The 26,410-nt window shown below is 35.8% G+C and overlaps 2 long non-coding RNA genes across 2 annotated transcripts in view; both read left to right on the forward strand.

Annotated features, from left to right (window-relative positions):
* The window catches only part of LOC147914616 (uncharacterized), a 116,340-nt gene extending 97,475 nt beyond the window's left edge, over positions 1-18,865 (forward strand). Inside the window, exons 2-6 of the long non-coding RNA XR_015555053.1 lie at positions 7,989-8,154; positions 15,405-15,564; positions 16,254-16,412; positions 17,615-18,386; positions 18,676-18,865. This is a non-coding gene — a long non-coding RNA (uncharacterized LOC147914616). The remainder of the gene's footprint in view (positions 1-7,988; positions 8,155-15,404; positions 15,565-16,253; positions 16,413-17,614; positions 18,387-18,675) is intronic.
* A 1,103-nt stretch (positions 18,866-19,968) lies between these two features.
* Positions 19,969-26,044, forward strand: LOC147914617 (uncharacterized). Its single transcript, XR_015555054.1, has 3 exons — positions 19,969-20,072; positions 24,503-24,635; positions 25,568-26,044. It is a non-coding gene; the product is annotated as an uncharacterized LOC147914617 (long non-coding RNA).
* Positions 26,045-26,410: the final 366 nt, after the last annotated feature.

Consider the following 26,410-nt stretch of genomic DNA (forward strand, 5'->3'; position numbering starts at 1 on the left):
CTCCAAGAAAATTGTATTTTCTTTAAGAGAGATAGACAAACAGGAGTGGACAGAGGATAGTGATGAGGATGAGCAGGGAAAATGGCATCTTCTCTTTTGAGAACAGTTGAGGGAACAGGATTGATTAGCCTAGAGAAGCAATTTGCTCCTCACTTTCATTTATTTGAATGTTTTCATTGAGGGGAGACATAAGACTTACTCTTGGGTAACTTCAGAGAACAGAACTCGGACAAAAGGGTGACAATTACAAAAAGTTTGATTTGAGTGCATGTAAAGAAGATATTTCTATTGGTTTGAATTGTCAAAGAATGCAAAAAAATTGTCTTGAAAGAATGGCCTTAATGAGTGGACACCTTCACTAATGCAGAAGCTGGGAAGCTGGTTGACCACTTGGCCAGATGGTGCTGAAGAAATTTGTACCTCCACTTGAGGTTGGACTAGATAACATCTAAGGGTCCTTTCCAACTCTGAGATTGTGTTATGTCAGTAACTGAAGCAAGGTATTAAGGGACCTGAAATATTTATTTTGTGAATGCTTAAAAAAAAGACACTCAGTGCTCATGAATGCCTTAGATGTTTACCTGTCTGGAGCAAAATATTAGACAAAAGAATTTTATAAGTCTTCCTTGAAGAATATGATTGTCTTCTCTATTTAAAGGTGATTCTTTTGGGCAATATTTGTAAAATAAAACGTAAATTTTCAGGTGGTACTTTTCACTCATGGTTATAAAGAGCTTTCTTTTTGTCTAGTGATGCTAGCTCATTCCTACAGAGTTATGTGTCTTGCCTTGTGGTCAACATGGTCATGAAATAAGATCTTCCATCTTTAGAAAGTTCACATTACAGATCCGTCTGTTCCTTTTTACCTAAACCACAGTGGTCCTATGGCTTCCAGCGGTAGTCTCTATTGCTAATTCATTCCTAAGAGAGATTGGTTGGCCAAACTTTAATAGCCCTCTTGATCATTCTGTACACTATGTTAACTTCTTAGAATTATACAGTTTTCTCCAATTTATATTTTTATTTTTTTCTGGTAGCCTTTTGAGCTAACTATATTTTCTTAATTTCCAGATAAATTAAGTATAATAAGTTCTTTTTATTTTTTGTAGGCATCTACATATTTTTAGGTAATTAGTATCTCCCTGCATTCTTTGTGAAACAAGCTCCATTCTCCTTATGATCCTCCAATGGAAAAATTAAAGCCAAGTATTTAAGCAGTTAAAATACTCAACTTGTTTTAGTTTAGTTGTGACATTAGAAAGTCCACATATATGAAACAAAATAAAATTACCTTATAATTGAATTCTCCATCTCTGTGCAAATGGCAATAGAGGAAACACACAACATTATCTACCCTCTCTGCTTACTGGTTTATGTGCAGTTATCGTAGTACATTTGGGGAATTTCACTTTTATCTCTTGGTGTTTTACATTTTAACCATTTATAATTTGGCTAGATGTGCATCACATTTATTTTGCATAGTTCTCACAGTTCCTGATTTTGCATAGATCTCTTTGAATTGTTGATTTCAAGTTCTTTGGATAAGTAGCCAGTAGTGGGATAGCTGCATCATATGGTATTCCTATGCTTAATTTTCTGAGAAATCTCCATAATGTTTTCCATAGTGGTTGCACCAGTTTGCAACCCCACCAGCAGAGTATGAGGGTTTCCTTTTCTCCACATCCTTTCCAACATTTCTTAATTTTTGTCTTGTTAATTATGGCCATTCTGACAGATGTAAGGTGATATCTCATTGTAGTTTTGATTTGCATTTTCCTCATAATTAGTGATGTTGAACATCATCTCATGTGCCTATTGGCCATCTGTATATCTTCTTTGGAAAACTGTCTGTTCATATCCTTTGCCCATTTTTTTTTGAGGAAGATTGGCCCTGAGCTAACATCTGTTGCCAATCTTCCTCCTTTTTTCCTTTTTTCTCCCCAAAGTCCCAGTAGATGGTTGTATATCATAGTTGTACATCCTTCTAGTTGCTCTATGTGGGATGTCGCCTCAGCATGGCTTGATGAGCAGTGCGTAGGTCTGCTCCTAGGATCTGAACTAGTGAACCCTGGGTCGAAGCAGAGTGCATGAACTTAACCACTACACCACCGGGCCGGTCTCCCTTTGCCCATTTTTGATAGGATTGTTTGTTTTTTTGTTGCTGAGTTGTATGAGTTCATTATATATTTTGGAAATTAACCCCTTGTCAGATATATGATTTGCAAATATTTTCTCCCAGTTGGTGGATTGTCTTTTCATTTTGTTCATGGTTTCCTTTGGCTTGCAGAAGTTTTTTAGTCTGGTGTAGTCCCATTTGTTTATTTTTTTCTTTTGTTTCTCTTGCCTGAGCAGACATGGTATTCAAAAAGATGCTGCTAAGACTGATGTCAAAGAGTATACAGCCTCTATTTTCTTCTAGGGGTTTTATAGTTTCAGGTCTTAGATTCAAGTCTTTAATTTTTGTGTATGGTGTAAGTTCATGTGTAGTTAATTTTTGTGTATGGTGTAAGATAACGGTCTACTTTCATTCTTTTGGATGTGACTGTCCAGTTTTCCCAACACTGTTTATTGAAGAGACTTTCCTATCTCCATTGTATGTTCCTAGCTCCTTTGCTGAAGATTAGCTGTCCATAGATGTGTGGTTTTATTTCTGGGCTCTCAATTCTGTTCCATTGATCTGTGTGTCTGTTTTTGTGCCAGTACCATGCTGTTTCGGTTACTATAGCTTTGTAGTATATTTTAAAGTCCAGGATTATGATGCTTCCAGCTTTGTTCTTTTTTCTCAGGATTGCTTTGGCTATTCAGAGTCCACATTTTCATTTTGCACTGGGCTCTGCAAATTAGGTACCTGGCCCTGCGTGTGGGTACTCAGATCCCTCCCCTTAGAACTCACCCTAGAGGGCTGGTAGAAAAGCTTTAAATTATTCTGTATGGTCATTCATCTACTTGAACTGTGACATCAAACCTGGGATCTTTGTTTTTGTACAATTGATTCTTTTTAATTGTTGAAACCACTGTAGTATGGACAAACTCCACTAAGTTCAAGGAATCTTACGAAGTGACGGCTTAAGGAGATGATGATGTCTTAGTCAGAGATTTGTGATTACTCCTCCTTTTTGGAATGAGTTTGTCATGGTAATATAAACTCTAGTTAGGGAAAAGCCCACCACCATCCTAGCTTCGGGTGGTGAGACACAGGTACTTTTTCTCCTGAAGCTACTTTTGATACTGTTGATATCAAATGTGTCAGTGGGTCTAAGTAGACTGTTTTTCACCTCTTGCATCTTTTCCCTGGTCTCCAGACAACACATTTTCAAATTAGAGGTTAAGTTTCTTTCCTGTGGGAGAAGCTAAAACAGCTATTCAGAAGCTGGGTCAAAGAAATCCAGAGTATTTTGACTCCTCACTTTCTCTTCCAAATATGCTTGTAGTTTCTGCTGTTATTCATCCAGGCTTCATCCTTTCTCTCTGTAAATTGGGACATATTAATGAGATTTGGCACATGTCACATTTTCCCTTCACATATTCTTTGTAATACATTATACTCTTGAGGATGTCAATTTGGTTAAACTTGTGCTAGGTGTGGGAAAAAAAAATCACTCAAAGTTTAAAATATATGGTTGGCATAATTCTTCAGTATCCCTTGTGATGAAGTTGTTTTTCTTTTTCTTTCCCTTACACTTTTCTTGTTTTGGATTGTCAATTTTTGTTAGAGGGTGTTATAAGCCTTGGGTTCTTACTATCTTTCCCGGAAGTCCTGTCTTTCTCAAGTTATGTAAAACTCTATAAACATTAAGCTAAATGGCCATGTAACATTCCTCATATATACTTTATACCTTAGTATACTTATATACCTCAGTATACTTAAGTAATCTATTATTGGACAATAGTTTGCTGAATATCTTGCCATTCCAATTAATGTTGTAATAAACATCTCACGAATATATTTTTTTTTACTGCATTCCCGATTATTTTTCAGGATTGGTCCCCCAAATTGGAAATATACACATATTTATGGAGCCCTTGGAGTATACTGCAAATCAGCTCACTAGAAAGGTTATACCAATTTAGATTTCTTCCAACAACCTAAAATTTTCCTGTCTGATTAGCTTTGGGTATTATCACTTAACTGATGAAAAGTGGTATCCTGTTTTGATTTGCATTTCTTTGACTACTAGTTCGATAGAAAGTTTCTTCAAATGCTTTTCAGCCCTCTGTAGTTCCTCTTTCAGACTTTTATTTGCAATGAAAAGAAAAGCTGTCATCTTCAGAGCATAATAGATTTTAGAAAACATAACAAATTGTTTGTGATTTTCACCATGAGTCTTTTATTTGTGTTAAGTTGTACAAATGGAGAAAAAGTATCTTAATAGGGATGCCTTTCATGATTGTCTGCAACAGTTATAGCTTCCTAAATCTGTTGAGGGCAAATGGTTGAGGCTAGCCAGCTGCCTAAAAGAGAGATCTAACCAAAGATAGACAAGAGCTTCATTTGTATCTTCGTCGACTCCGGCTACTGCCCATATAGTGATTTAGAAGTTGTTTAAGGGTTTATATTTCCCTGGAGGGGAGGAATTTACTTTTCATCAAAGGTTCATTTAGTAATTCATATTTTCCTTATGGTCTACATACATTGTCAGTTATAGCTCTTACCCAGTGTATCTTTTTTAAGATGGAAATTTAATTATGTGTGCATTTGTGGTGAGATGTTTAAGTGACTTAGGAATATGTACAACCTCGTGTGTGTGATTTCTAATCAAAAGTATAAAAGAAGTAGAATTTAGAAACAGTAGTCTTAGTGCTAAGATTGAACCTTACTTATTTTCAGTTGAGCAAAGAAAATTAAACTACTTATAACTTTGCTATTATTTGCCCCAGTGATTTAATCCTACACATATTTTACAAAATAATATAAATAGAAGCATGTGTTAAGTGTGGGCAACTGGCACCATGTCACATCCTCTAAATAACCATGAATTGATGAATAATAGGTCTTATATGTTTGTAATCTCTAAAAATGTAATTCAAATATACTATCTATGTGTTTTGTTTAAACTAAGAAACTCAAATCTTTTGGTAATAGTAATTTCTCTTTATTGAATCAAATGAGTTCATGTGCATAAAAGTGTATTACAAAGCTATAAATTGCCAGACAAATGTTATCTGTAACCATTACAAATGTTTAATAAGAATTTCCAAAGAGAGAATGAATTTGACTCAGTAACACAAGCCCAGGGCAGCATAGACTCAGAAGCTGGAGGGATTCTTTTGACAAGAATACTTTTTTATCTAGGATCTTATGTATCACACTAAATTGGGGAAGAGAGAGTTTTTTTGTGATGAATAATTACAAAACCTTGTTAAGAGATTGAGCTAATAAATGACTTTAAAAATTTCTCTGCAAAAAACAATCTATTATATGCTTGTGGGTGCCTTTATTTATTGAACAAATGAGTATTTAGCTTTTCTGTGCTAGACACTGTTCTAGATGTTTGGGATATATCAGTTAATGAAAAAGATTCCTGTCATTGGCATAATTGCATTCTGGTGAGGAGAGATAGAAAATGAACAATAAACATGATTAATAAGCTAGTTGTAACGTATATTAGAAGGTAAGTGCTATGGACAGAATTAAAATTAGAAGAGGTCAAGAGGATTAGAAGCCTGTGTCAGGGAAGGGGAGAAGTTTTCAGTATTAAATAGACCTTGTTAAGAAGGTAAATTTTGAGTAAAGACTTTAAAGAGGTGAGGGGGTTAGTCAAGAGGTTATCTGAGGAAAGAGTATTGCAACCATAAGGAACAGCTAGAGAAAAGCCTAATGTGGGAGCATTCTAGAAATAGCCAGGAGAGCAGAGCCTAGAATGAAGTGATCAGAGGACAGGGAAGAAGCACATAAATTCAGAGAGCCAATGGGGACGGGGAGCAATCACATAGGGCCTTATCAGCTACAATAAGGATTTGGGACTATTCTGAGTGAGACGGGGTGCCAATGCAGTTTTGAACAGAGGAGTGACTTGGGCTGTCTTGCATTTTAGAAGGACACGTCTCGCTTCTGTGTTGAGATGACACTGCAGGGATAAGGTTAAAAATCCAGGCAAGAAATAATAGAGGCTTGGACCAGCGTGAATGTGGTAAATGGTGGTCAGATGCTGAATATATTTTAAGGTAGAACCAATGGGATTTGCCAGCCTGTAGCACAGGCTGTGTGAGGAGTGGTTTCCAGGTTATTAGTTCCTTGGACTCTACACTGCTAACTTTGTTCTTGATGTTAAGACCTCCTGGCATGCTCTTTGATTTGATGAGTCTGTCTCTGGTCATCCTGAGTTTCAAAGACTCATGCTTGTCTGCTTGGTACTGACGCCCCTTCCCTCTGTACTGCTCACCTGGTTTCAGATGTGCAGCTCTACCATGGGAAACACTCCCCTCAATCCAGCTCTCCATCATGCCCATTATTTGCCCCTATTCCTGTTCATCTTTAAGCCATTTTGGCCTGAGATGCTTATCCTGGATCTGTTTCCAGCTGCTACCTATGGTACAGTGCTAACTATAGTTACAATTATTATTCATTTATGAATTAAGCCGCAATGAAGGGAATGGGCCAAGAGTTATTTAGGATTAAAAAAAAGTAAGGAAATTTTGATTTTATGAACACCTGGCTAAACAAAACCCTATCTTGGCATGACTTTAAGCTGAATAAATTGTCCCTGCAGAATAAATATATTCAAGAAGGGTGTCAATATTTATGACATCCTTTCTCTTATGTGGGGACCAAAAAAATCCACTTGGCTATGGAAACAATACTGAGTTAAAATTCTTTAAATCGAAAGCATTTTGAAATTCAGTAGTTTTGTAATTTGGTTAGTGGATAATTGAGATATTTAAATAGTTACAAGTGAAATCAAATTAATAAACTATCTGTGAAATATAGCTCTTGTGTAACAATGTTTTGTCACATCGAGGGAGAAGTTTTGGGTTTGCTCCATTCACACAAGTTACTGGTACGATCTCATCTGAACTCCATTTGACCTCATCTTACTTGAAATGGACTGTATAGGAAAGCAGCAAAATACTTTCGAATAAACATCTCCTAAAATGCATTTTAACCTTGGATCTGGAAATCTATAAAAGAATACTTTTTTTTTTCCCCAGCACGTTGATAACACAGTGAGAATTCCTTACAGCTGAAAATTATGGTATTTAAAGGTTTCAAGATGTCTATCCAGGTTTTGAGTTGGCAGCAAGCCAGTGACTGAATGGCTATATTTTAAAAGCCCATCTTGCCTCCACTTCCTTAAGTTTTCTAATTTTTCACATCAGCTTGCTCCCAGGAAATTTTTAATATGTTCTTTAAAGTTCATTCACTTTTCTGCTATTCTAGATACAAACTTCCCTTCAAGAAAATCTTCAAAAAATAGGTTAAAGATATAACCAGTCCCTGCAAATCCTAGAGAACCTGACCATCCTAAAATGTATAAGCATAAACATTTTGGCTTAGTTCCTTATAAAACTTAAATAAATGTTTTTATAAGAATCTTAGTATAGTATCATTATTTTCAGATCAACTTCTAAACTGGTTTGTAACAAACGTATCTTTTTTTGTATGTGTGGCTTGCTAAGCAATCTTTGTGGTTTAAAGCATCTGTGTTACATGTAATTTAAATACCTTTGAATTCTCCTTCCATAAACCATTGATTGACCACAAAATGGGGGACTTCCAAACCCTATTCTTTTGGCCAGGCCTTCATGTCCTATTGTGTGAACTGAAATGTGGCATATCCTATCCAGTAGAGGATTTCACTGGGTAACCACAGGAAAGACTCAATGTAAAAGCTCTGAGAATTTTACCATGAAAGGGAAGGAGAGAGTCTTGTAACATTTCACAAAAATGCTTTTTGTGTCTGAATAATGCTCCTTCAACACAGTGATTTTTTATTTTACTGTAAGCCCTTGGAAAAGGAAAATATAACAACTTGATTTTTGTTTCTTAGATGGCCCAAGAATTTTAACGACTGTAAAAGAACTTGCCTCCTGTGGTCATTTGCAAATGAAATCTATTGCAGAAGATATGTGTATGAATCTGCCTGGGGATCATTTATATGAAAGTCAATAAAGTCTATTAACTGCCCTTATGGCCTTAAACAAGCAGAATCAAAGGTAAGTGGAGAAAACTTAAAAATGAGGAAAAATGGAATATTAAGAACAATAGAAATAATACCAGGTGCTTTGGAAATAGGGGTCACCTTAATATATGGAAAAATTTAGGTATAAAATTAAGGGAATGTATATCAAAGAAAACCTAGTGCTTGTGTATTGTGTTGGATTTAGTTTGTGTTTACAGATAGTTACCACACTCCTGTTGGGTTAACGACCTAAGGGCTAGACTTGATGTCTCTCTGTTTTTACATGTCTCTTTCTTTGCTTAGTAAAGCCCTATCTCCATATATACCAATTCATGCCCTCTTTTAGACTTTGGCTTAATTTTTCCCTCTTCTCAAACCTCCTCAAGTAGTTAACTTCTATACTAGCACCTATCTCACTAACGTGGCACAGCTCTGTGTTGTTGACCTGCCCTCTTCTGCAGTTGTTGCATGTCTGTATGATTTAACTCGTAGACCAAATTCACTGAGGGCAGAAGATATCACTTGTTTTTCTTCTGTTTTCTTTATATAACCCAGGACAAAAATCTCCTCACAGTAGGAATATTTAACTGTGGTGTTGACTGTGTTAGATGATTCAACCCAGCATTTCTCGGTGGAGCACTACTGGCACTTTATAGGACAGATCTTTGTTTTGTGGGACTTTTACCCCTACACCCCCATATTGCAAGATTTGTAACATCCTTGGCCCCAACACTAAATGCCAATAGTCCTTCAAGTCATTTGACAACCCATGATGCCTCCTAGGGAGGCATCATTATTGCCCCAGTTGAGATTTGGTTCCTTCCATAATACACCAGTTTGGAATTATTTATTGGCTGCTTTATTTGTCCATCTCCCACACTAAAATGAAACTTAAAGAGCATAAGTATTATTCTTTTCTGTGTCATCCATTGTATTCCTTGTGCTTAACACAACGCCTGGCACATAGTAAGATGCTTAATAATTTATAGAATAAATGTGTGCCTAGGCCATTCCATGCCCATGGGTCTTTGTGAAACTTTTGGTAGCAAATAATTTTAGCAACAACTTACTAAACAGTCTCATGGCCTGAGTTAAAACAGCATCCGCTAGTTCCAAGCAGAGATTAGTTTAGATATTGGCAGAATGTGGCTTTCATTAAATTTTACCACTAAGCTTACTAGGAAATTTTGGAAAAGTCAAAAATTCTTTTCATACCTGGTTTCTCTTACTATGTAATAGAATAATTAGTAACATTTTTCTTTTACCTGGGATAGCAACTGTTAGGCCAACAGTAATAATTCTTATCAAGATACCAGAAAGAGAAGCGTTGTGTATGTACTAAGGATAATCTTAGATGGTTGTTACCATTTAACAATGTTCAATATTGCCATCTTTTGCTTTTGAAACAATGGAAACATCCATGTCACCTTCAGTGGTCCACCTGATTGAGTTCCTAGTCAGTTAAGGTTAGAACTTACAGAGGAAAGGTTGCAAGCAGGATGTCTTACCATCGCTAACCATGTATACTGTTGATGGTTATCAATCTTCACGTACGTTATATTTGGCCATAATTTTTTTCTTTGTAACCAGTTTCTCAAATATCTAGAATCTATAATGAGGAGTTAAATCAACATTATCTTTTGTCTTTATCACCTCTGTCACTTTGAAGCATAAAGAAGTTCTGTTCCATAGACACTTTTCAAAGATTTATCCAAATATAAATCTTTCTTTTGATTTTTCTGAAGCAGGACTCAAAAGCTTGCCCAAGGTCAGAATTCATTCAAGATGAGTTGGTCTCTTTTTGAGCAGTGGTTTAATTTCCACCAGTTGTGTAGATTCTAGAAGGAGTAGCTATTTGAGTTTCCTGGTAGCTTGGCAGTGTTCTTTTCAGTGTTTTATTGGACTTACTATTTTGCTGAAGGCTTAGCAGGCTCATTTTCAGATTCTTAATTAAGAACAAGTTTAATGATTGAAGATAATTATCTCCAGATTAGAAAGGCTTTTAAAACTTTATCAGCATTCCAAAATTTAACAAATAGCTCTCTGATAATCAAATTAAAATCTTACTTTTGCTGCCAGACTACTTCATGCTGGATATTCACTCAACCTCTTGTATCAAACCATTATCCATTTAAGCCATTTCTGACAATTCAGACACAGATGTTGGCCTGTGTTAATAATATTCATCTTGTTCCCTGGAAAACGATGATTTGCAATGATCAGGTCTGTCTTCTTATTGATTTTTAAAGGGAGATAATGTTAGTTTTCTCTAGTTATAAAGGGGCTATTTCTGTCACCCTGAAGTAGAGTCCATTGGCTGTGTAATATACCAAAGTTTGCAGAACAGACAAAATAGTTTCCAGCAGCAAATCAGAATCAGCTGCTTTGCATCATAATGAAAGGCCTTTCACTTTCCGTTAGATTTGCACCTTAAATGGTAATTAAATTTAGGAACCATATTGTAAAGGAATTTGGTCTAGTTTAGAACTATGGAATTTTGATGGATAATTAAACACATACAGAAAACCCCACACTGTTCATGGGAGCTGTTTATATAAGCTGGGGGCAAAATCATTTTTTCATAGTTCTGAAAATAATTTAGACTTCTTAAATAAGCCTTATTTACCCAAAGATATACCTTAACCTGTTAGTAACTAGCTATTGATTTAGAACTTAAATATTGAATTTTAACAATGGGATATCTATGGCATAAACAACTGGATAGGTCTTAATGATGGTTAAATGAAGATTCCAGAAGCACAGTTTGTCAGGCAATCCATGTTTTTTGTTTTCATTTCTATTGCTCCCCAGGAAGTGTTTGTTAGTCTTTTTTTGCCCTTCATACTTTTCCAGGGCATTTGGTGGCAGCATAGAAAGTGGGTAAGGCTGTGAGACAGACAGCATAAGGCGTGGCAGGAGTCTCAGACCTCGTCTGGGTACAGATTTATGTGCTTCCAATTATCAATGTGTGGGAGTTTTGTCAAAAAAACCGGGCTTGTGGTTCCTTTTGTTCTTCAGTGTCTACTGTGGTTTATGTTTTAAATGGGATGCAAATGTGATTTATAGTGCGTGGCATGATGCAGTTAGAGAAAATTGGACTTTACAAGGCAATGCAAACTTGAGTGGGGAAGGGCTGCGCATGAGCCACATGTTCTTGTGGGAGCTGAAGGAACAATCCAGTGTGGCTTAGGGTGAGACTGGAGAGTAAACAACACGTGAAAGGTTGCTCTGCACAAAGAAGATGGCTGCCTTCCCTGCGGTCTGGGAGAGCAGAACTAATGCCAGCTCTTAAAAATGTTTAAGGAGCTGTTAAGTAGCATTCCCATGCTGTTGAGAAAAGAACATACACAATGTTTTCCCATTGGGCAGGACTGTATGCCCTGATTCTGTCAGAGACCTAAGAAATTCATGTATCACTATTCCAGATAGCCACATGATTGCAGTATCCCTATTAGCACTTTTTGATGCCATGTTCCCAAGGACTCTTAAAGTTCTGACCAAATGGCCATGTCGTATGATTAACAAATTATGCAGACTGAGCATCCTTAAAGAGCAGATTCAGGTGGAAGCAAGTTTGCCAACTCAAAGTTCCTACAGATATTTAGTGCCATGAAATCAAATTACGGAAGCATAATTCATTCAGTCATTCCACAAATCTACCCTGAGCACTTTCCATGAGCCAGAAGATAAATACACATCAATAGCAAAAAATAAAATAGGTAGCACAGTTTTAATTTAAAAAGCAGCACAGACTTAAAAAAAAGAACTAAGTTTTAGTGTTGGCGCTTATGCTCTTGTAAGCCTTGTTGCAACAATGCAGATATATTGTAACTTGAGTATTTCAAAACAGGTTCAACGCATATTTAAAACAGCCATGTTTCTTTTAACACACTTTTATACATTTAGGGCATCCATTTGTAAACTCTAAGATGAGGGAATTGGATTAGCATTGGCTTTTGGAGAAATAGTTGAGTTTCAAATACCACTACTGCCACTTAATCTTTGTGGGAGTCTTAAAAATTTAGTTTCTCTAATTTTCTGTTTGTCTATCTTCAAAATAGCACCTACTTCAAACGGCTCTTGTATGGATGTTAATGCATGTGAACTGCTTAGAAAAATTGCTGCAAAGATGAGCCTTACTTAAATCCATTGCCCCTTCCCATTGCTAAGTTAGACTGGTCCTGGAAACCCAGTGACTAAATATTGCAGTTCCCAACACTCAAGGTCTGGATCTGGGGAATCTAAGAATATTCCAACTGTGAGAGGGCCTTGATCATTTTTCAGGGAAGAGAAGAGAGAATTTAATTTTCAGCTCATTATTAGTCTAAGGACACAGATGCTGCTCCTTTAGATTCAGCATGCAGCAAGCCAACACCTCTCTGGAGGCTTTCTGTCATCTAGAAGCAGCCTGGAGCAGGCCTAAAGGAAAAGGGAACAAGAGCAAGGGTATTCAGGAACAGCGGGGGAAAAACAATTTTCCAGAAAAGCACAAAATCTAACATAAGCAAATCGTGTTGCAGGCACTGAGCACTAAAGGGTCAAGATATCTGATAGTTGTGGATGGAGAAGCAAGGCGAGAGTAGAACAAGAAGTCACTCTATCATAGGGGCAGGGATGTAGACCCTGGGCCTGTACGTTGAGGCGAGGGCGTGTCACTGAGTAAGACACAGGAAGAAGGAGTGCCAAAAGCAAATTTCACCTACTTCCAAACTTTGCCTCTGGTCCCCTCTTCCCTGGAGATTTTTCTGTTCTGTGTTTTCCTTTTCCCTGTTTGGAGAAATGAGGCAGGGGAAGGACAACCTTAGTGAGCTGATTCCACTGTGTCCCTGAGGCAAAAAAGGGGCTAGGTTGGGGACTTGGCTGGATTTTAGGTTGTCTGTGCTAGCACCTGTGGTTAGCTCACTAGGCACCCTGCAGATGGATTGTCAGGCACTGGAGTTCAATGCAGAGGTTACTTGTCCATCTGGCTTCTGCATGAGGGTCTGCCACCTCACCTTGGTGCAAAAGGCAGCCATTTTATCCAATTTCATTAAAAACATTCTCTCATACCAAGCCCTGGTTAGTTTCAGGGAAATTTTAGTAAAGTTTTATATATGAGGGTGGGGGGTGTGGGATGGGCAGTGGAGGTGAGCAGTGTGTATATCCAGGGGGTAGTTCACAGGAAGGGATCACAGAGCAATAAACAGGATTTCACTGTATTAGAGTTCTCCAGGGAAACAGAACCAAATAGGATAGAGATATACATATAAAAGGAGATTTATTATGAGGAATTGACTCATGCAATTATGGAGGCTGAGAAAGGCACTTATTGTGGCCATTTTTGCAAACAATTTAAAAAACCATTTGGGCCATAATTTATATTCAGTTTTCTGTCTTGCATTTTTCACTTAGAAAAATTACTGTATGAGAACTTACCTTCAGAAATATGATTCTTAATGGCTAGGTAATATTAAAATATGTGGTTGTATGGTCATCTGTTTATCCACTTCCCTACTAGAAATAGTAGGCAGCTTTTAATATTTTTCTATTCTAAAAAAATAACCCCATATAACCTTTATGATTTTGGTGCATATTACTGGATTGATTTATATAATTAATCTTGAAGCTCTTGATAAAGATTGCTAAATTGCTCCCCAGAAAAATTGAAGCGATTATATTCTCAGCAGCAGTGTTTGAGAATATCAAATTTACTACCGTGTCATGGACCCAGGCTAGCATACATTTTGAAAATTTTTGTCAGTTTGATAAGTAAAAAGGTATATTTTCAAATTTATAATTTTTTTGTCTCAAATATTAAACATTTAAAAAAAATAAGATAGTATTTTCTCTTATAAGCTCTTAGTTATTTTTTAGGAATTTTTTTTCCATTGAAATAAAAAAATTAAAGTTATATATTCATAAAAGGTAAATTTAGGATGGAAGAAGTTTGAAAAATGGCTTTGTTTACATAATGGGGAAAGCCACACACTTTGCCTTTAGTCTTTTCATCCTACAATAGTAAATGCAATTGCTAGAACTTAGAAAATATTCTATGCTTCTTGAAGAAGGGTCAAATAATGTATATTTGAAAAAACAGATTGAAATTAGATACTAAGATACTACGGTAGCATAAAAATCCGAGACTGTTTTTAGTATATGTGCTGCCGAAGCGAGCACTTAAATCTGAGACTTTTAAAAATGTGTTTTGGAGATGATGGTAGAAGGAGTCAAGGTCCTTTTAGGCGTGGGACTCAAAATACCCACTTTCAGTTAAGCAAATACTTTCGAGCAACATTGAAGTGACATTTGGAAGAAAATTTTTAGCTGCATTTTTTATGTTGCAAAAAGGAGCAGAAAGTGTAAGATTAACTTTAACACTAAATCCTAGAATGTTGTTTTTAATTTGAGTATTGAAGTAACACAAAGATTAAATTTTAATAGAAACATTGGATGTCATAGAATATCATAAAAACAACTCCCTTAATGCTGGATTCATATAATATTTTTGATCACAGGTTTTAGGTGACTAAAAATTCAAGCTTAATCTAAACAGTCTGTGCAATACATGTGAGTTAGGGCTATTGTGAGGACCTTAATGTTTGCATTTCCTGACTTTTTTTTAAATTGCATAAAGTAGTTTTTCAAAATGTTTTTGAAGTGGAGCTTGAGAAAATGTTTTAAAGGCAGTACATATAACCAAAGGAAAGAGCAGGAGAGAAGCTGTTAGTAGCAGGCAGGAAGCACACTAGTGAATGTGCTTCTGGTTGGGGCTGATGATGATGTAGGGAACAATTTAAACTCAGGTGACTTTGACCAATTTTTAGAACTAAAAAGGCTGGCAAGATGCTTATCCCTCGTTAGCAGTTGGCAATTTTATAACACATGACTCTAGGAAAGAGGAAGAAAGAAGAAAGAGGAAGATTTTGAATTGAATGCAGGAGAGAAGGTAATTTCTTCAAGCTGTTGAAATACACTGATTGTGACTCTTGTGGTGAGAAAGAGGATGTACACTCTAGAAAATAAACCACTTGTTAGGACTTAGCAAGGAAAAAAACCCAATGGCAAAAAACTCACCTCCTACATCAAATAATTTGCTATGGTCCCAGAAAGGAAAACTAAAAGTACTTCAGCCTTAGGATACATATGGTTTTACAGTGTATATTATATTATTTCATTCCCTGATGTCTTTTACTTATTCAAAATTGTTTGCAAACATTTAATTCATGTGCTACAATTTAAAACATATGCCACTGGAGATCACATGCTTTTTTCTTTTTTTTCCCTCCTCTCCTATAACTGTTACAGGTATTTGCAGTTTCTGGATGTAACAATGTCACATTATTTCAGTTTTTACTTTGAGGACCAAAGGATATTTGAGAAGTGAATGTCATATTTGGACAATGAGAACCCAACTGGATTCTTTGGTCACAAAATATTTACTAAAACTGTGATCACAGCATTCTGGGTATGTTCCTGTAAAGAAAATGATATTGCTCCTTCAGAATTATATTTTTTGAGTAGAATAATTTTATTAAGAAACTTTAATTTTATGTTATTTTTTTAACCTGATAAGGTTAGTTGTTCAAATGTTCCCCAAATAAAACAGCAAGTAATCCTCTCTCTATGACAATAATAATAACAAAATAAGGAAAGTGAAATACTTTTTCTCGATGAAACAATTTTTTGAACATTTTCGTTTCCCATTTCTATCTTTTATTTGTGTAATGGTGCTTAAAAGTAGATATAGTAATAACGCCTCTGAAGAGTGAGAATTTTCCTTCCAAGGAAACTTAAGAAGATAAAATTAATGCTTCAGTAACCTTGACAATACACCACACAAATAAGGTCTAGAAAATATTACAAGTTATAATAATATGGGTTTTGTTAAACTCTTAAATCATTATCATTGGCTTGGTGGAATCTTTGTTAATACTATTGGCCCCCCACTCTACTCCCCATGATCATTAAATGAAAAGAATTTAACTCAATTGTGTCAGGATTAAGTTTCACTGTATTTAAGAGTAACCTCGAAAAGTGACTTGATCATGCTGGAGAATGAGCTCTCTCACAAGTAAGTGATAGTTCAGAATGGGCATGACAACTCATCAGGGTCCAAAGTTTCCTATCTTTCCATTCTACCTTTTTAATATATAGATTCCATTCCTGAGATTTCCTGACACTTTACAGTGGCTGCTGGAAGTCTATTATCACATCAACTTTCCAGCCAGCCAGCAGGAAGAAGGGGAGCAGGGCAAAAATGGACTTGTACCAGTTGTTGATTGTCCTTTAAAGGAGCTTCCCTGGAAGACCAAGGTAAAAATTTTACTTACATCTCATTGGCCAGAACTTAGTCACACAGCTATCCTCCATTGCAAATGAAGCCAGAAATATTACTGCCCTGGACATACTTCGTTTCTGCTGCTAATGAAAAAGTGAAGAATAGATATTGGGTAGCCAATCACTGCCTGATACACCTGTTCTAAACTCTCAGAAGAGAAGAATATTTAGGTCCAAATACACGATACATACTTTCTATGTATTTATTCCCTGACAGATTGCAAGGACCATGCTTAAAGACCTACTATGTTGTCTACCCACTCCTACCGCTCACCTCTTTGCAAAACCTTCTCTTCCTAATTCCTACCGCTGGACGGACAGAGCTTCCCTGTTCTCCTGGGAGGGAGATTATTCAGGAACTCCTGGAAGTAAAGAAATGAAAGAATTTGAGAATCTGGAATCTATCCAGTGTAAAATGTGACTTAACTGGATAAACAGAATGTGTATCAGGAAGAAAAAGTGGGTAATGAGCAGATCTGCTATCAGAACAGAAGAGTAGGTGATATGGGAAGGCAAGGAAATCACTTCTGTGAATATCATTGAAGAATCGTAAAGAGGAAAACGGAGACTTTTAAAGAAATATAAATTGACATGAAAGTAGAAAGGACTTTTGTTATTTGAATTACAGTTATAAATGATGTTTATTTTTATTTAAATCCATAGCACAAGCAGCTACCAAAATCATCAGCTTCAAGTAATACCTCAATCAAAACCTATTGCAATTCGCTGTTACTGACTGAATCTCAACTATACCTAATATTTAACTTCTTTCACCAAATATCTCCTCACCATTTCAACTATATCCTTATTGCTTCTGAATATACTCCTTGACTACAGTTAAGATTATGTCTTGGAGCATATGTTGTTACTTCCAGTGTGCGTGTTCTTTGTTTCTGAAATTCCCACTCACGATGCCTCTTGTAGCTCTATTTTCTTTGCTGCCATATGTTTTGGGCACATGCTTTCAGATCTGGATGAAACTAAATTATTCCAGGAAGGCTTTTGTGATCACCAAATTGGTGATTCCATTATCAGTGTTCAACATCAAATTATTATTAAATTGCATTTAGGAACTTAAGCAGGTAAATGCTCTGTAATGATCTACCTGGCAGAGTATTTTTTTTATTGTTTTTGGAACAAAAGTACTTATGTGACTCCCTTAAATGTGCTCCCTCTAGGACTTCACGCCATGCAGTAATGACACTCTTGAAGGCAATGCAAATCTACATCTACTTTGACCCTGTCCCAGTTGGAGGGAGTTCTGCAGAACTCAGGAAGGTGACAAGGTCACAGGCTTAGCGTAAACCCTTTAACTACAAGTCCTTTGTTATCTATCATATCCTTTGCTAGATGCTAAAGCCACTCTCAAAACCCTCTCTGGATCTCTCCCCAAACAGGAGTTAACTAGACATTATGCTAATCCTCTTCTGATTACTATTAATCTATTTGCATAAAAATGTTCTGAATATAATATTATTAACACAAGAAATGGGACATGTTACCTGGGTAATTGGGAATGGTGCATGTGTAGGACAGTCTTGACCCTATTTTTACTCAATAGACTCTCAGTTGAGTTCTTGGTTCCTGTCACTCTCGTTTTGTAAGAAAGTAGATACTATTCAGTCTTATTGTCATATCTCTTTTCCCACATTGTTTTGATGAGCTCTCTGGGTTTCTCTGAATTCTTTGACTTAATATATTCTGCATTTATTAATTAACTCTGATAATATTCAACCCCCAATGCAGGGCCTCCCAGCTAGATTATTTTATGCCTCCCTCACAGCTAGGTATGGCTGTGTGACTAGGTTCTGATTCTTGGAATATGATCAAGAGTGAGGTCCTATTAAATAGAAAACAATTAAAAGTAGAGAATTTGCCATCACCTCTCTTTTTCTCTTCCTGATGGCTGGGAAATGGAGACAACTAGAGTCTTGAACCAAGAGTTGGAAGGTAAGTTTTGAGGATCCAAGCCATCATGTTTGGATGAACCATACACCTCTGGATTGTTACATGAGAGAAATAGATTTGATTTTCTTTAAGCCACTTGTTCTGTTTGGGGAGTAGGGGGGGAGAAAGGGGGAAGTGGGTCCCTTTGTCTTAGCAGCATTGTCTTTATTCTAACTAATACTTTGGTTTAATTTAAGCTCTACTAGTTAGATCTGATTTCTCTTGAGCATGTTACTTAATCTCTCTGATTTTATTCAACTATAAAAGAAGAGTAACAACATTTATCTTCAAGGGTAGTTGCGAGAATCAAATGAAATAGCATATGGAACATCAAAGAATTGGAGAAGAAAGAATTTAAACTCACAGAGTAAGTATAACACAAGCTGGATCTTCTTTCTTACCCTCCAAAAGCTGGATCTTTGAGTAAGGAACCACAAACACATCAATGTTTTCAGAATAAATAAATAGACTTGGAAGCATATAGAACTCACTATATAATATAGTACCATACAATATAATATGGTACCATAATAATTTTCAAAAAACCGTGCTGAACATAAATTGCTTGAAAACATATAATGGAAAAGAATGTCTGGGTGGCCTAAATCCCAGAAGGAGAATCTCAAACATAAGCCTCTATCTTGGCATTTTAGAGACTGATTCTGTATTTGATTTAGGGATGAATTTATCCTTTGCTGTCTTGCTTCTCTCTTCTCTAAAATGGGAAATCTCATATGACTTCTGGCCCAATGAATAACAAGCTGACAATTATGAGGAATTTTAACTACACAAAGTTATTATTTATAACAACTTGAAAATTAGAACATGTGTAAAACAGAATATTTTCTGCTTTCAAGATATTCGTATTATAGTCCCATTGTATAAGAAAAATTTATAGGGCTAATCATCACTTTATTATTTATTTTTTTTTTTTAGTGCAAAGACCTACCACCACCTAATTGAATATTGGGAGACACATTTTCACTTAGTGACGTTTTTACTTGTGTGGTCTTTTATCCTGAAAGTTCTTTGTTCCCATGTATTTTATTAATACTACCAAGCATGAAAGACTTTTTTTCCTATTTGAGTTTTTACAACTCTTTTCATTATGTCAAGACTCTGCTCATGAAACTAATTTCTTGTTTACTATCGTATAAAATTTTGTTATTTTTTTCCTTTTCTGTTCAAGACCTTATTTTTCCTGTATCTACCCCAACTATGCAATCTCAGGTCTCTGTACTTCCCAGGACAAACCTCTTACTGAGATAATTTATAAAATATGTTTTTGGAAATCTAGTGTTATGAAGAAGCACCAAGTGTTAGCAAGAGATAATATTTAAGTCAATTACTAATACACACGCATATACACCACACTATAATTTAGAAACATCACACAATCATCTACCAAATAATCTATAAAATTTTAACATCTTGGTGAATATTAATGCATATAGTACACTGTGTATACTGCAGACCTTGGAATAAAACTTGTACTGCCATCTCTGTGCATGTGTTTGAAGATCTTTAAATGTGTTATTAATTAGAAAAGTTTAACTATGGGCCTTAACTTTTCTTCCAGACTTTTCCATTGTTATAAGTTGAATTGTGTCCCCCTAAATTCATATGTTGAAGTCCTAACCTCCAGTACCTCAGAATGTGACCTTCTTTGGAACCAGGGTCTTTACAGAGGTAATCAAGTTAAAATGAAGTCGTTAAGGGGGGCCCTAATCCAGTGACTGGTGTTCTTATAGAAAGGGTAAATTTGGACACAGAGGCACGCATAGGGAAGACAATGTGAAGAGACATAGGGAGAAGATGACCATCTATAAGCCGAGAGAAAGGCCTGGAACACATCTTTTCCTCACAACCCTCAGAAGAAACCAACCCTGCTGATACCTTGATTTTGTACTTGCCTCCGGAACTGTGAGACACTAAATTTCTGTTGTTTAAGCCATCAAGTCTGTGGTGTTTTGTTACTGCAGCCCTAGGAAGCTAATATGTGGATGTTCACAAAAATACAATCCTTATTTTATAAAGAAGTATATATAAAAATATTTCAACCGGTGACACCACCTTCTGTTTAGTTGGCCAACAAAAACCTGGGAGCCATTCTTGATTTCTCCCTTTCCCTTACTCCCCGTATCCAAACGACCACCAAATATTTCTCAACTATCATCACTTCTCTATATTACCACTGCTATTAGGAAGGCTAAGCCACCACAATATCTTGTCTGGAATATCAAAAGAGCCTTCTAACTGATCTACTTCCATTATTTCTCATCTTCAATCTTTTCTTTATGAACAGAGTTATATTTAGAAAATGTAGATCATCTCATGTCTCTTCCCTGCCTGGAACACTTTTGTGGCTCCCTTTTGTTCATGGCGTGGAATCCAGACATCCTACTTGGTTTACCAGGCCCTGCATGGTCTTTGTCTTGTATTCATCTTAAAATATAATTCGTGGAACTTCTCCTTGGGCCAAAGGGGATAACTAGTACTCAACAACACCCATGTCTTAAAATGACTAGAAAACTAGACAAAATATATAACTGTTTTCAGATGTTGGGCAATAGACAGTGAGGGACTGAAATCCCTGAGAGAAGGGAAAAAAATGAGCTGAGCACCATGATCTTCTGGTTTTCTGTCTGGAGGAACTTCCTAGAAATGGGGTCAAACAGAGCATGGTACTCTCACTGAGACAGAGAGAGAGATCAGAGTTCCAGGCTACAGAGGCAGTTAGAATTTTTAGGGTAGGGTGCTGAGGATAAAAGAGCTTTACTAAGAAGAAGCTCTAGAATTCCGCATAGGGGAACCCATTGAGTCTTTGCCTGAATACTTAGCTGTGCCCGCACAGAGTGAGACCCCATGAGCCTGGGCAAAGAGCCAACTACTGGGTAAAAAACAACTACCAGAGAGTGGAGATACGAACAATTTATGAAGCTCACACAAGGCTGAATGATGTTCAAGTTCAGACCAGGCTTTCACTATGACTAGAGTGAAAAGTCATCATTGAAAACTGTGGGCATCTAGAAGAGTCCACAGAAAAATCACAACTGAAGAGTAGAGCTAATATAGACCTAAAGTAAAATCTATGCTAGACTCTCACTCAGAAAGTTAAAATACAAGCCCTGAAAGGATTAAACTGATGTGCAAGCAAATTAATAGCGTGCTGGAATAAAGCTCAACACTCTATAAGGAACACAAAAAATCCAGACACTTAACAATGTAGCATCCATAACATTCAATGATGATTAAAATATTACTAGACATATGCAGAAAATTATGACTCCTGATAAGGATTAAAATCATTCAATAAATATGCATTCAGAAACAATGAGAGATGATAGAATGAGAAGACAAGTCTTTAAAACAGCATTATAAAATTGTTCGAGGATTTAAGGGAAAACATGAAAATAATGAGGGAACACATAGGAAATCTCAAGAGAGAATTAGAATGTATATAAAAAAAGAAGCAACTGGAAATTCTTTAACTGAAAAAGTAACACCTGAATTGAAATTTTCACTAAATTAAACACTGCGGAAGAAAACATTTAACATGCAGAGGGGCAATTGAAACTATCCAAATTGAATGACAGAAAAAAGGCAGAAAAAAATTAAAGCCTCAGTGACCCATAGACCATATCCATACATCTATTATGTATAATTGCAGGACCAGAAAATGAGGAGATTGTGACCAATTTTTTTTCAAGAAATAATGGTTAAACATTTTCCAAATTTGGTGAAAATTATAAACTCGCTAATCCAAGAAGCTCAACAAACCCCAAGCAGCATCAACGCAAAGCAAAATACAACAAGGTACATCAAGTCAAAAGTGCTGAAAATCAGTGACAAAGAAGAAAATCTTATAAGCAGCCAGAGAAATATGACACATTACACATAGTAACAACAATAAAGATAACCACTGACATTTTATCAGGAACTATGCAAGACAAAAGACAACAATGAATTTTTAAAGTCATAAAAGGAAAAAAAAGTCAACCCAGAATTCTACATTCTGTAAAAATATTTTTCAAAAAAGTAGAGTGAAATAAGGGCATAATCAAACAAAACCTCCAAGGATTTGTTTCTTGTAGGCCTGCACTACAGGAAATGTTAAAGGAAGTTCTTCTGGCATAAGCAAAATGATACCAGATGAAAACTTGTACTATAAGAAGAAATAAAGAGTTCCAGAAATAGTCAATATGCAGACAACAAAATATTTTTTTGAGTTACTAATTTCTTTAAGAGATGATTGACTGTTTAATGCAAAACAATAACAATGTACTATAGAATTTATATCATACTAGAAAAAAATTATAAAAACATTACCAGAAAGCATGGTGAGTTGCAAATGGAAAATTAGTATCATAAAGTTGTTACTTTACATGTGGAGTGACATAATCATGATACATTTAAGATGCATTTTGTGAATTTCAGTACAACCACTAAAACAAAGAACAAAAGAAAGCAGGTTAAAAGCCAATAGAGGACATAAAATGGCAAGTAAAAATTATTCAATTAATCTAAAAAAGGGCAGGAAAGGAGAAAAAGGAATAAAGAACAGATGGAACAATAAAAATCAAATTGCAAGATGGTATTACTTTAATATTAATAACTACATTAAATGTTAATAATCTAGCCATTACTATTAAAAGAAAGACATTTTCAGTCTAGAAAAAAGGCAAGACCTAATTATTTGCTGTTTATAAGAGAAATACATTACACATAAAACATAGGTTAAAAGTAAAGGGTAGAAAAACATATGCCATGCAAACACTAATCTTAAAAACGTGGGACTGGCTGTATTAATTTATCCAGAAGATATAACAGTCCTAAATGTACATGCACTTAATAACAGGGCTTCAAAATATACAGAGGGCAGATTGAGAGAACTGAAAAAATAAATAGAAAAATTCACAATCACAGTTGAAGCTTTAACATTCTTCTCTTAGTAATTGATGGAACAAATAGAAAATCAGTAAGTATAAGAATACTTGAATTACACTATTGACCTATCAACCCAATTGCCATAGAACATTGCAGGCCCACAATTGTAGAATATACATTTTTTTTATGCACACGAAACAGTCACCAATGTTTCTATAAATCTGAAAGGATTGAAATCATATAGAGTATGTTTTCTGATCACAATGGTGTGAAGTTAGAAATTAATAGCAAAAGATATACAAAAAATCCCCAAGTATTTGGAAATTAAGCTGCATAGTTTTAAATAAACCATTTATCAAAGAATAAATCACTGGGAAACTCCTAACTTGACTATCTAGATAATAAGAAAGGAAATATAAATTACTAATATCAGGAATAAAATAAGAGACATCACTCTAGAGTCTATTAACATTGAAGGGTAATGACGAACATTATGAATAATTTTATACCAATAAATTTGATAACTTAGAAGAAATGGATAAATTCCTTAAAAGATGCAAATAACCAAAACTGAAATAAGATATAGAAACATCTGAGTGGTTCTATAAAGAAATTAACTTTATAATTAAACACCTTCCCACAAAAAAAACTTCAAACCCAAGATAGCTTCACTTATGAATTATATCAAACATTTAAGGGATAGTTAGCACCAATTTTCAATTTTTTTCCTCAGAAAATAGCTTTCACAGTCTCTTATACTAAGCACACCACAAAACTTATTACTCTATACTATTACTGCCTGTTTCCACATCTGTCTCAGCTCCTACCCTGAAATCAACCTTTTAACTCTATATTCTCAAAAACCAGGATGGTGTCTGGCATAGAATTTGTGCTAAATAAATGTACGTTGATTTTTTTTTCAAGTAAATGTGTTAAAAATTAGTTTTATACTCCCACCAGTAATATATAAGGATTCTGGTGGTTCAATATCCTAGCTAGCATTTTATGTTGTCAGTCTTTTTGATTTTAGCCATTTCTGAGGGTGTGTAGTAGTATTTCATAGTGGTTTTAACTTTCATTTTACCTCTGACTTATGTTGAATATTTTCACGGACCATATTGGCTATTGGTATAGCTTCCCTTGTGAGATCCCTATTTAGGTCTTTTGCTCACTCTTTTTTTTTTTTATAAACAGCATTTTTGTTCTTCTTGTTTCTTTTTTCCTACCCAAAGCCCCAGTGCACGGTTGTATATTCTAGTTGTAAGTCCTTCTAGTTCTTCCATGTGAGCTGCCACCACAGCACGGCAACTGACAGATGGGTGGTGTGATTCCGTGACCAGAAAACGAACCTGGACCACCAAAGCGGTGAGAGCACAGAACTTTAACCACTAGGCCATCAGGGCTGGCTCTGCTCATTCTTTATTTAGTTGTCTTTTAATTTTTGTGTGTGTGTACACATGTTATATTTTTATCTCCCTCTTAAATGCATACGATATTTTATTAAGGTGAGATAAAATACTCTAAAAACTATAAATAGACAACTGATTATAAACAGGAATTTTGAAAAGAAGTATGAAATTGCATGTGATAAGATTGATCAGCTCAAAATAAACTGATTTAATTAGTGTGAACCAGACTGACAGCAATGTAAGGAATGAAATCACTATGCCAAAACAAAACAAAACAAAACAAAGAACAGAACATAACAACCCAACCAACCAACAATCAACCAAGCCATGTTCCTTTCACAAAAAAAGTATCATACAAAAGTCAAAGATAAGGAAGTATGATGATAGATAATTTTCTCTTGTTGAATGGGGTTCACTTTTGTAGGTAAAGAGAAAAAGAAGCCAATCCCTCAGTGTATTTTATTCAGCAAAGTTTTGCAAAATAATTCTGAGGTTGGTCACTCCAAAACTATTTTGATTGGAAAGAAAACAAAGTGTAAAAATAGATTTCTCACCTTCTTTGTAAACTGAGATGCTTACTATTATCAAGAATTTCTGTAAAAGATTTAAATATGGCAATGATCAAGGTTTTTTTTTAATAATTAAAAATAAGTCATGTGTAACAAGGACAAACTATAAGGAGGGATAAACCTGTTAAACCATAAACTGATGACTTTGCTTCAGGTATTTTAAATGTGTAAGTGACTACAAAAGTGTAATTAGAACCATTGCATAATACATAGAATCACATAGTCCTAAAAAGAATCCAAAAATACACATCTATATATTTGATGTGTTGAAGAATGAGATTATCTGAAATTTTTACGTCTGTCACTGTCTCTTTTTCAGATTTGCATGGTATAAAATTTCCATGGAAACCAATATGAAGAGCATAAAATTCTTAGTATTTAAATAAAGTAAGTTGGTAAACATCCTGTACTGATGCTACAAAAACAATGACAAGGAGAACCACAGATATTTTGAGTCATAAAAATGTTGACTGCAAGTTCCATTTCTGTAATGGCAATACGAAGAGCACACAGACATTCTCCAGGGAAACTGGTGAAACTTACAAAAAATTACAGCCAATTAAGGTCTCTGGAAATGGTCCTAAGGGCATACAGCAAATGAAGTAACATTTATTCAAGAAAACCTACTAAAACTCAGTAAGACTATCAAGCCTGTGGCATTTGAACTACAATTCATTTCCTCTGAGCCCAGTTTGAGGAAACTCCACTCCAGGCGGATGTGACAAAGAACACAGGGCTCTCTTGTCCTCAAGCTCCCAGTTGAGGGCTACAGTATATTCCTGGGAATAAGCATTTCTTATCCCATCCACCAACTACCTGTTGTGGGAGCTAAGTTCCTTGATAGTGTCACCAAGAGATGTGGGCTTCCTTCTTTTACCCAGCCCCCACTCATGTGATGGAGGCTGTAGCTTGGGGCACAGGTGCTGAGAGTAATGGGACCCTGATCATTCTCACCTCAGCTTGTTTGTAAGGTGGAGGGTCCATTCTAGGAGAGGAAAGCTGAGAAAACCAGACGTTACCCCTCCCCCACAATACCTAGTGCCCAGTTCCTAAAGCAGGAATGTCACTCAGAAGTGTGCCATTTTTCCTGCCCCCAGCTCCGGAGCTGTGGCTCAGATATTTTTGCACAGGGGGAAAGGCAAGCCATAAAACAAATAGCTCC

This window comes from Ceratotherium simum, chromosome 18, assembly GCF_057802395.1.
Source record: "Ceratotherium simum simum isolate JZ-2026a chromosome 18, ASM5780239v1, whole genome shotgun sequence".
NCBI lineage: Eukaryota > Metazoa > Chordata > Mammalia > Perissodactyla > Rhinocerotidae > Ceratotherium > Ceratotherium simum.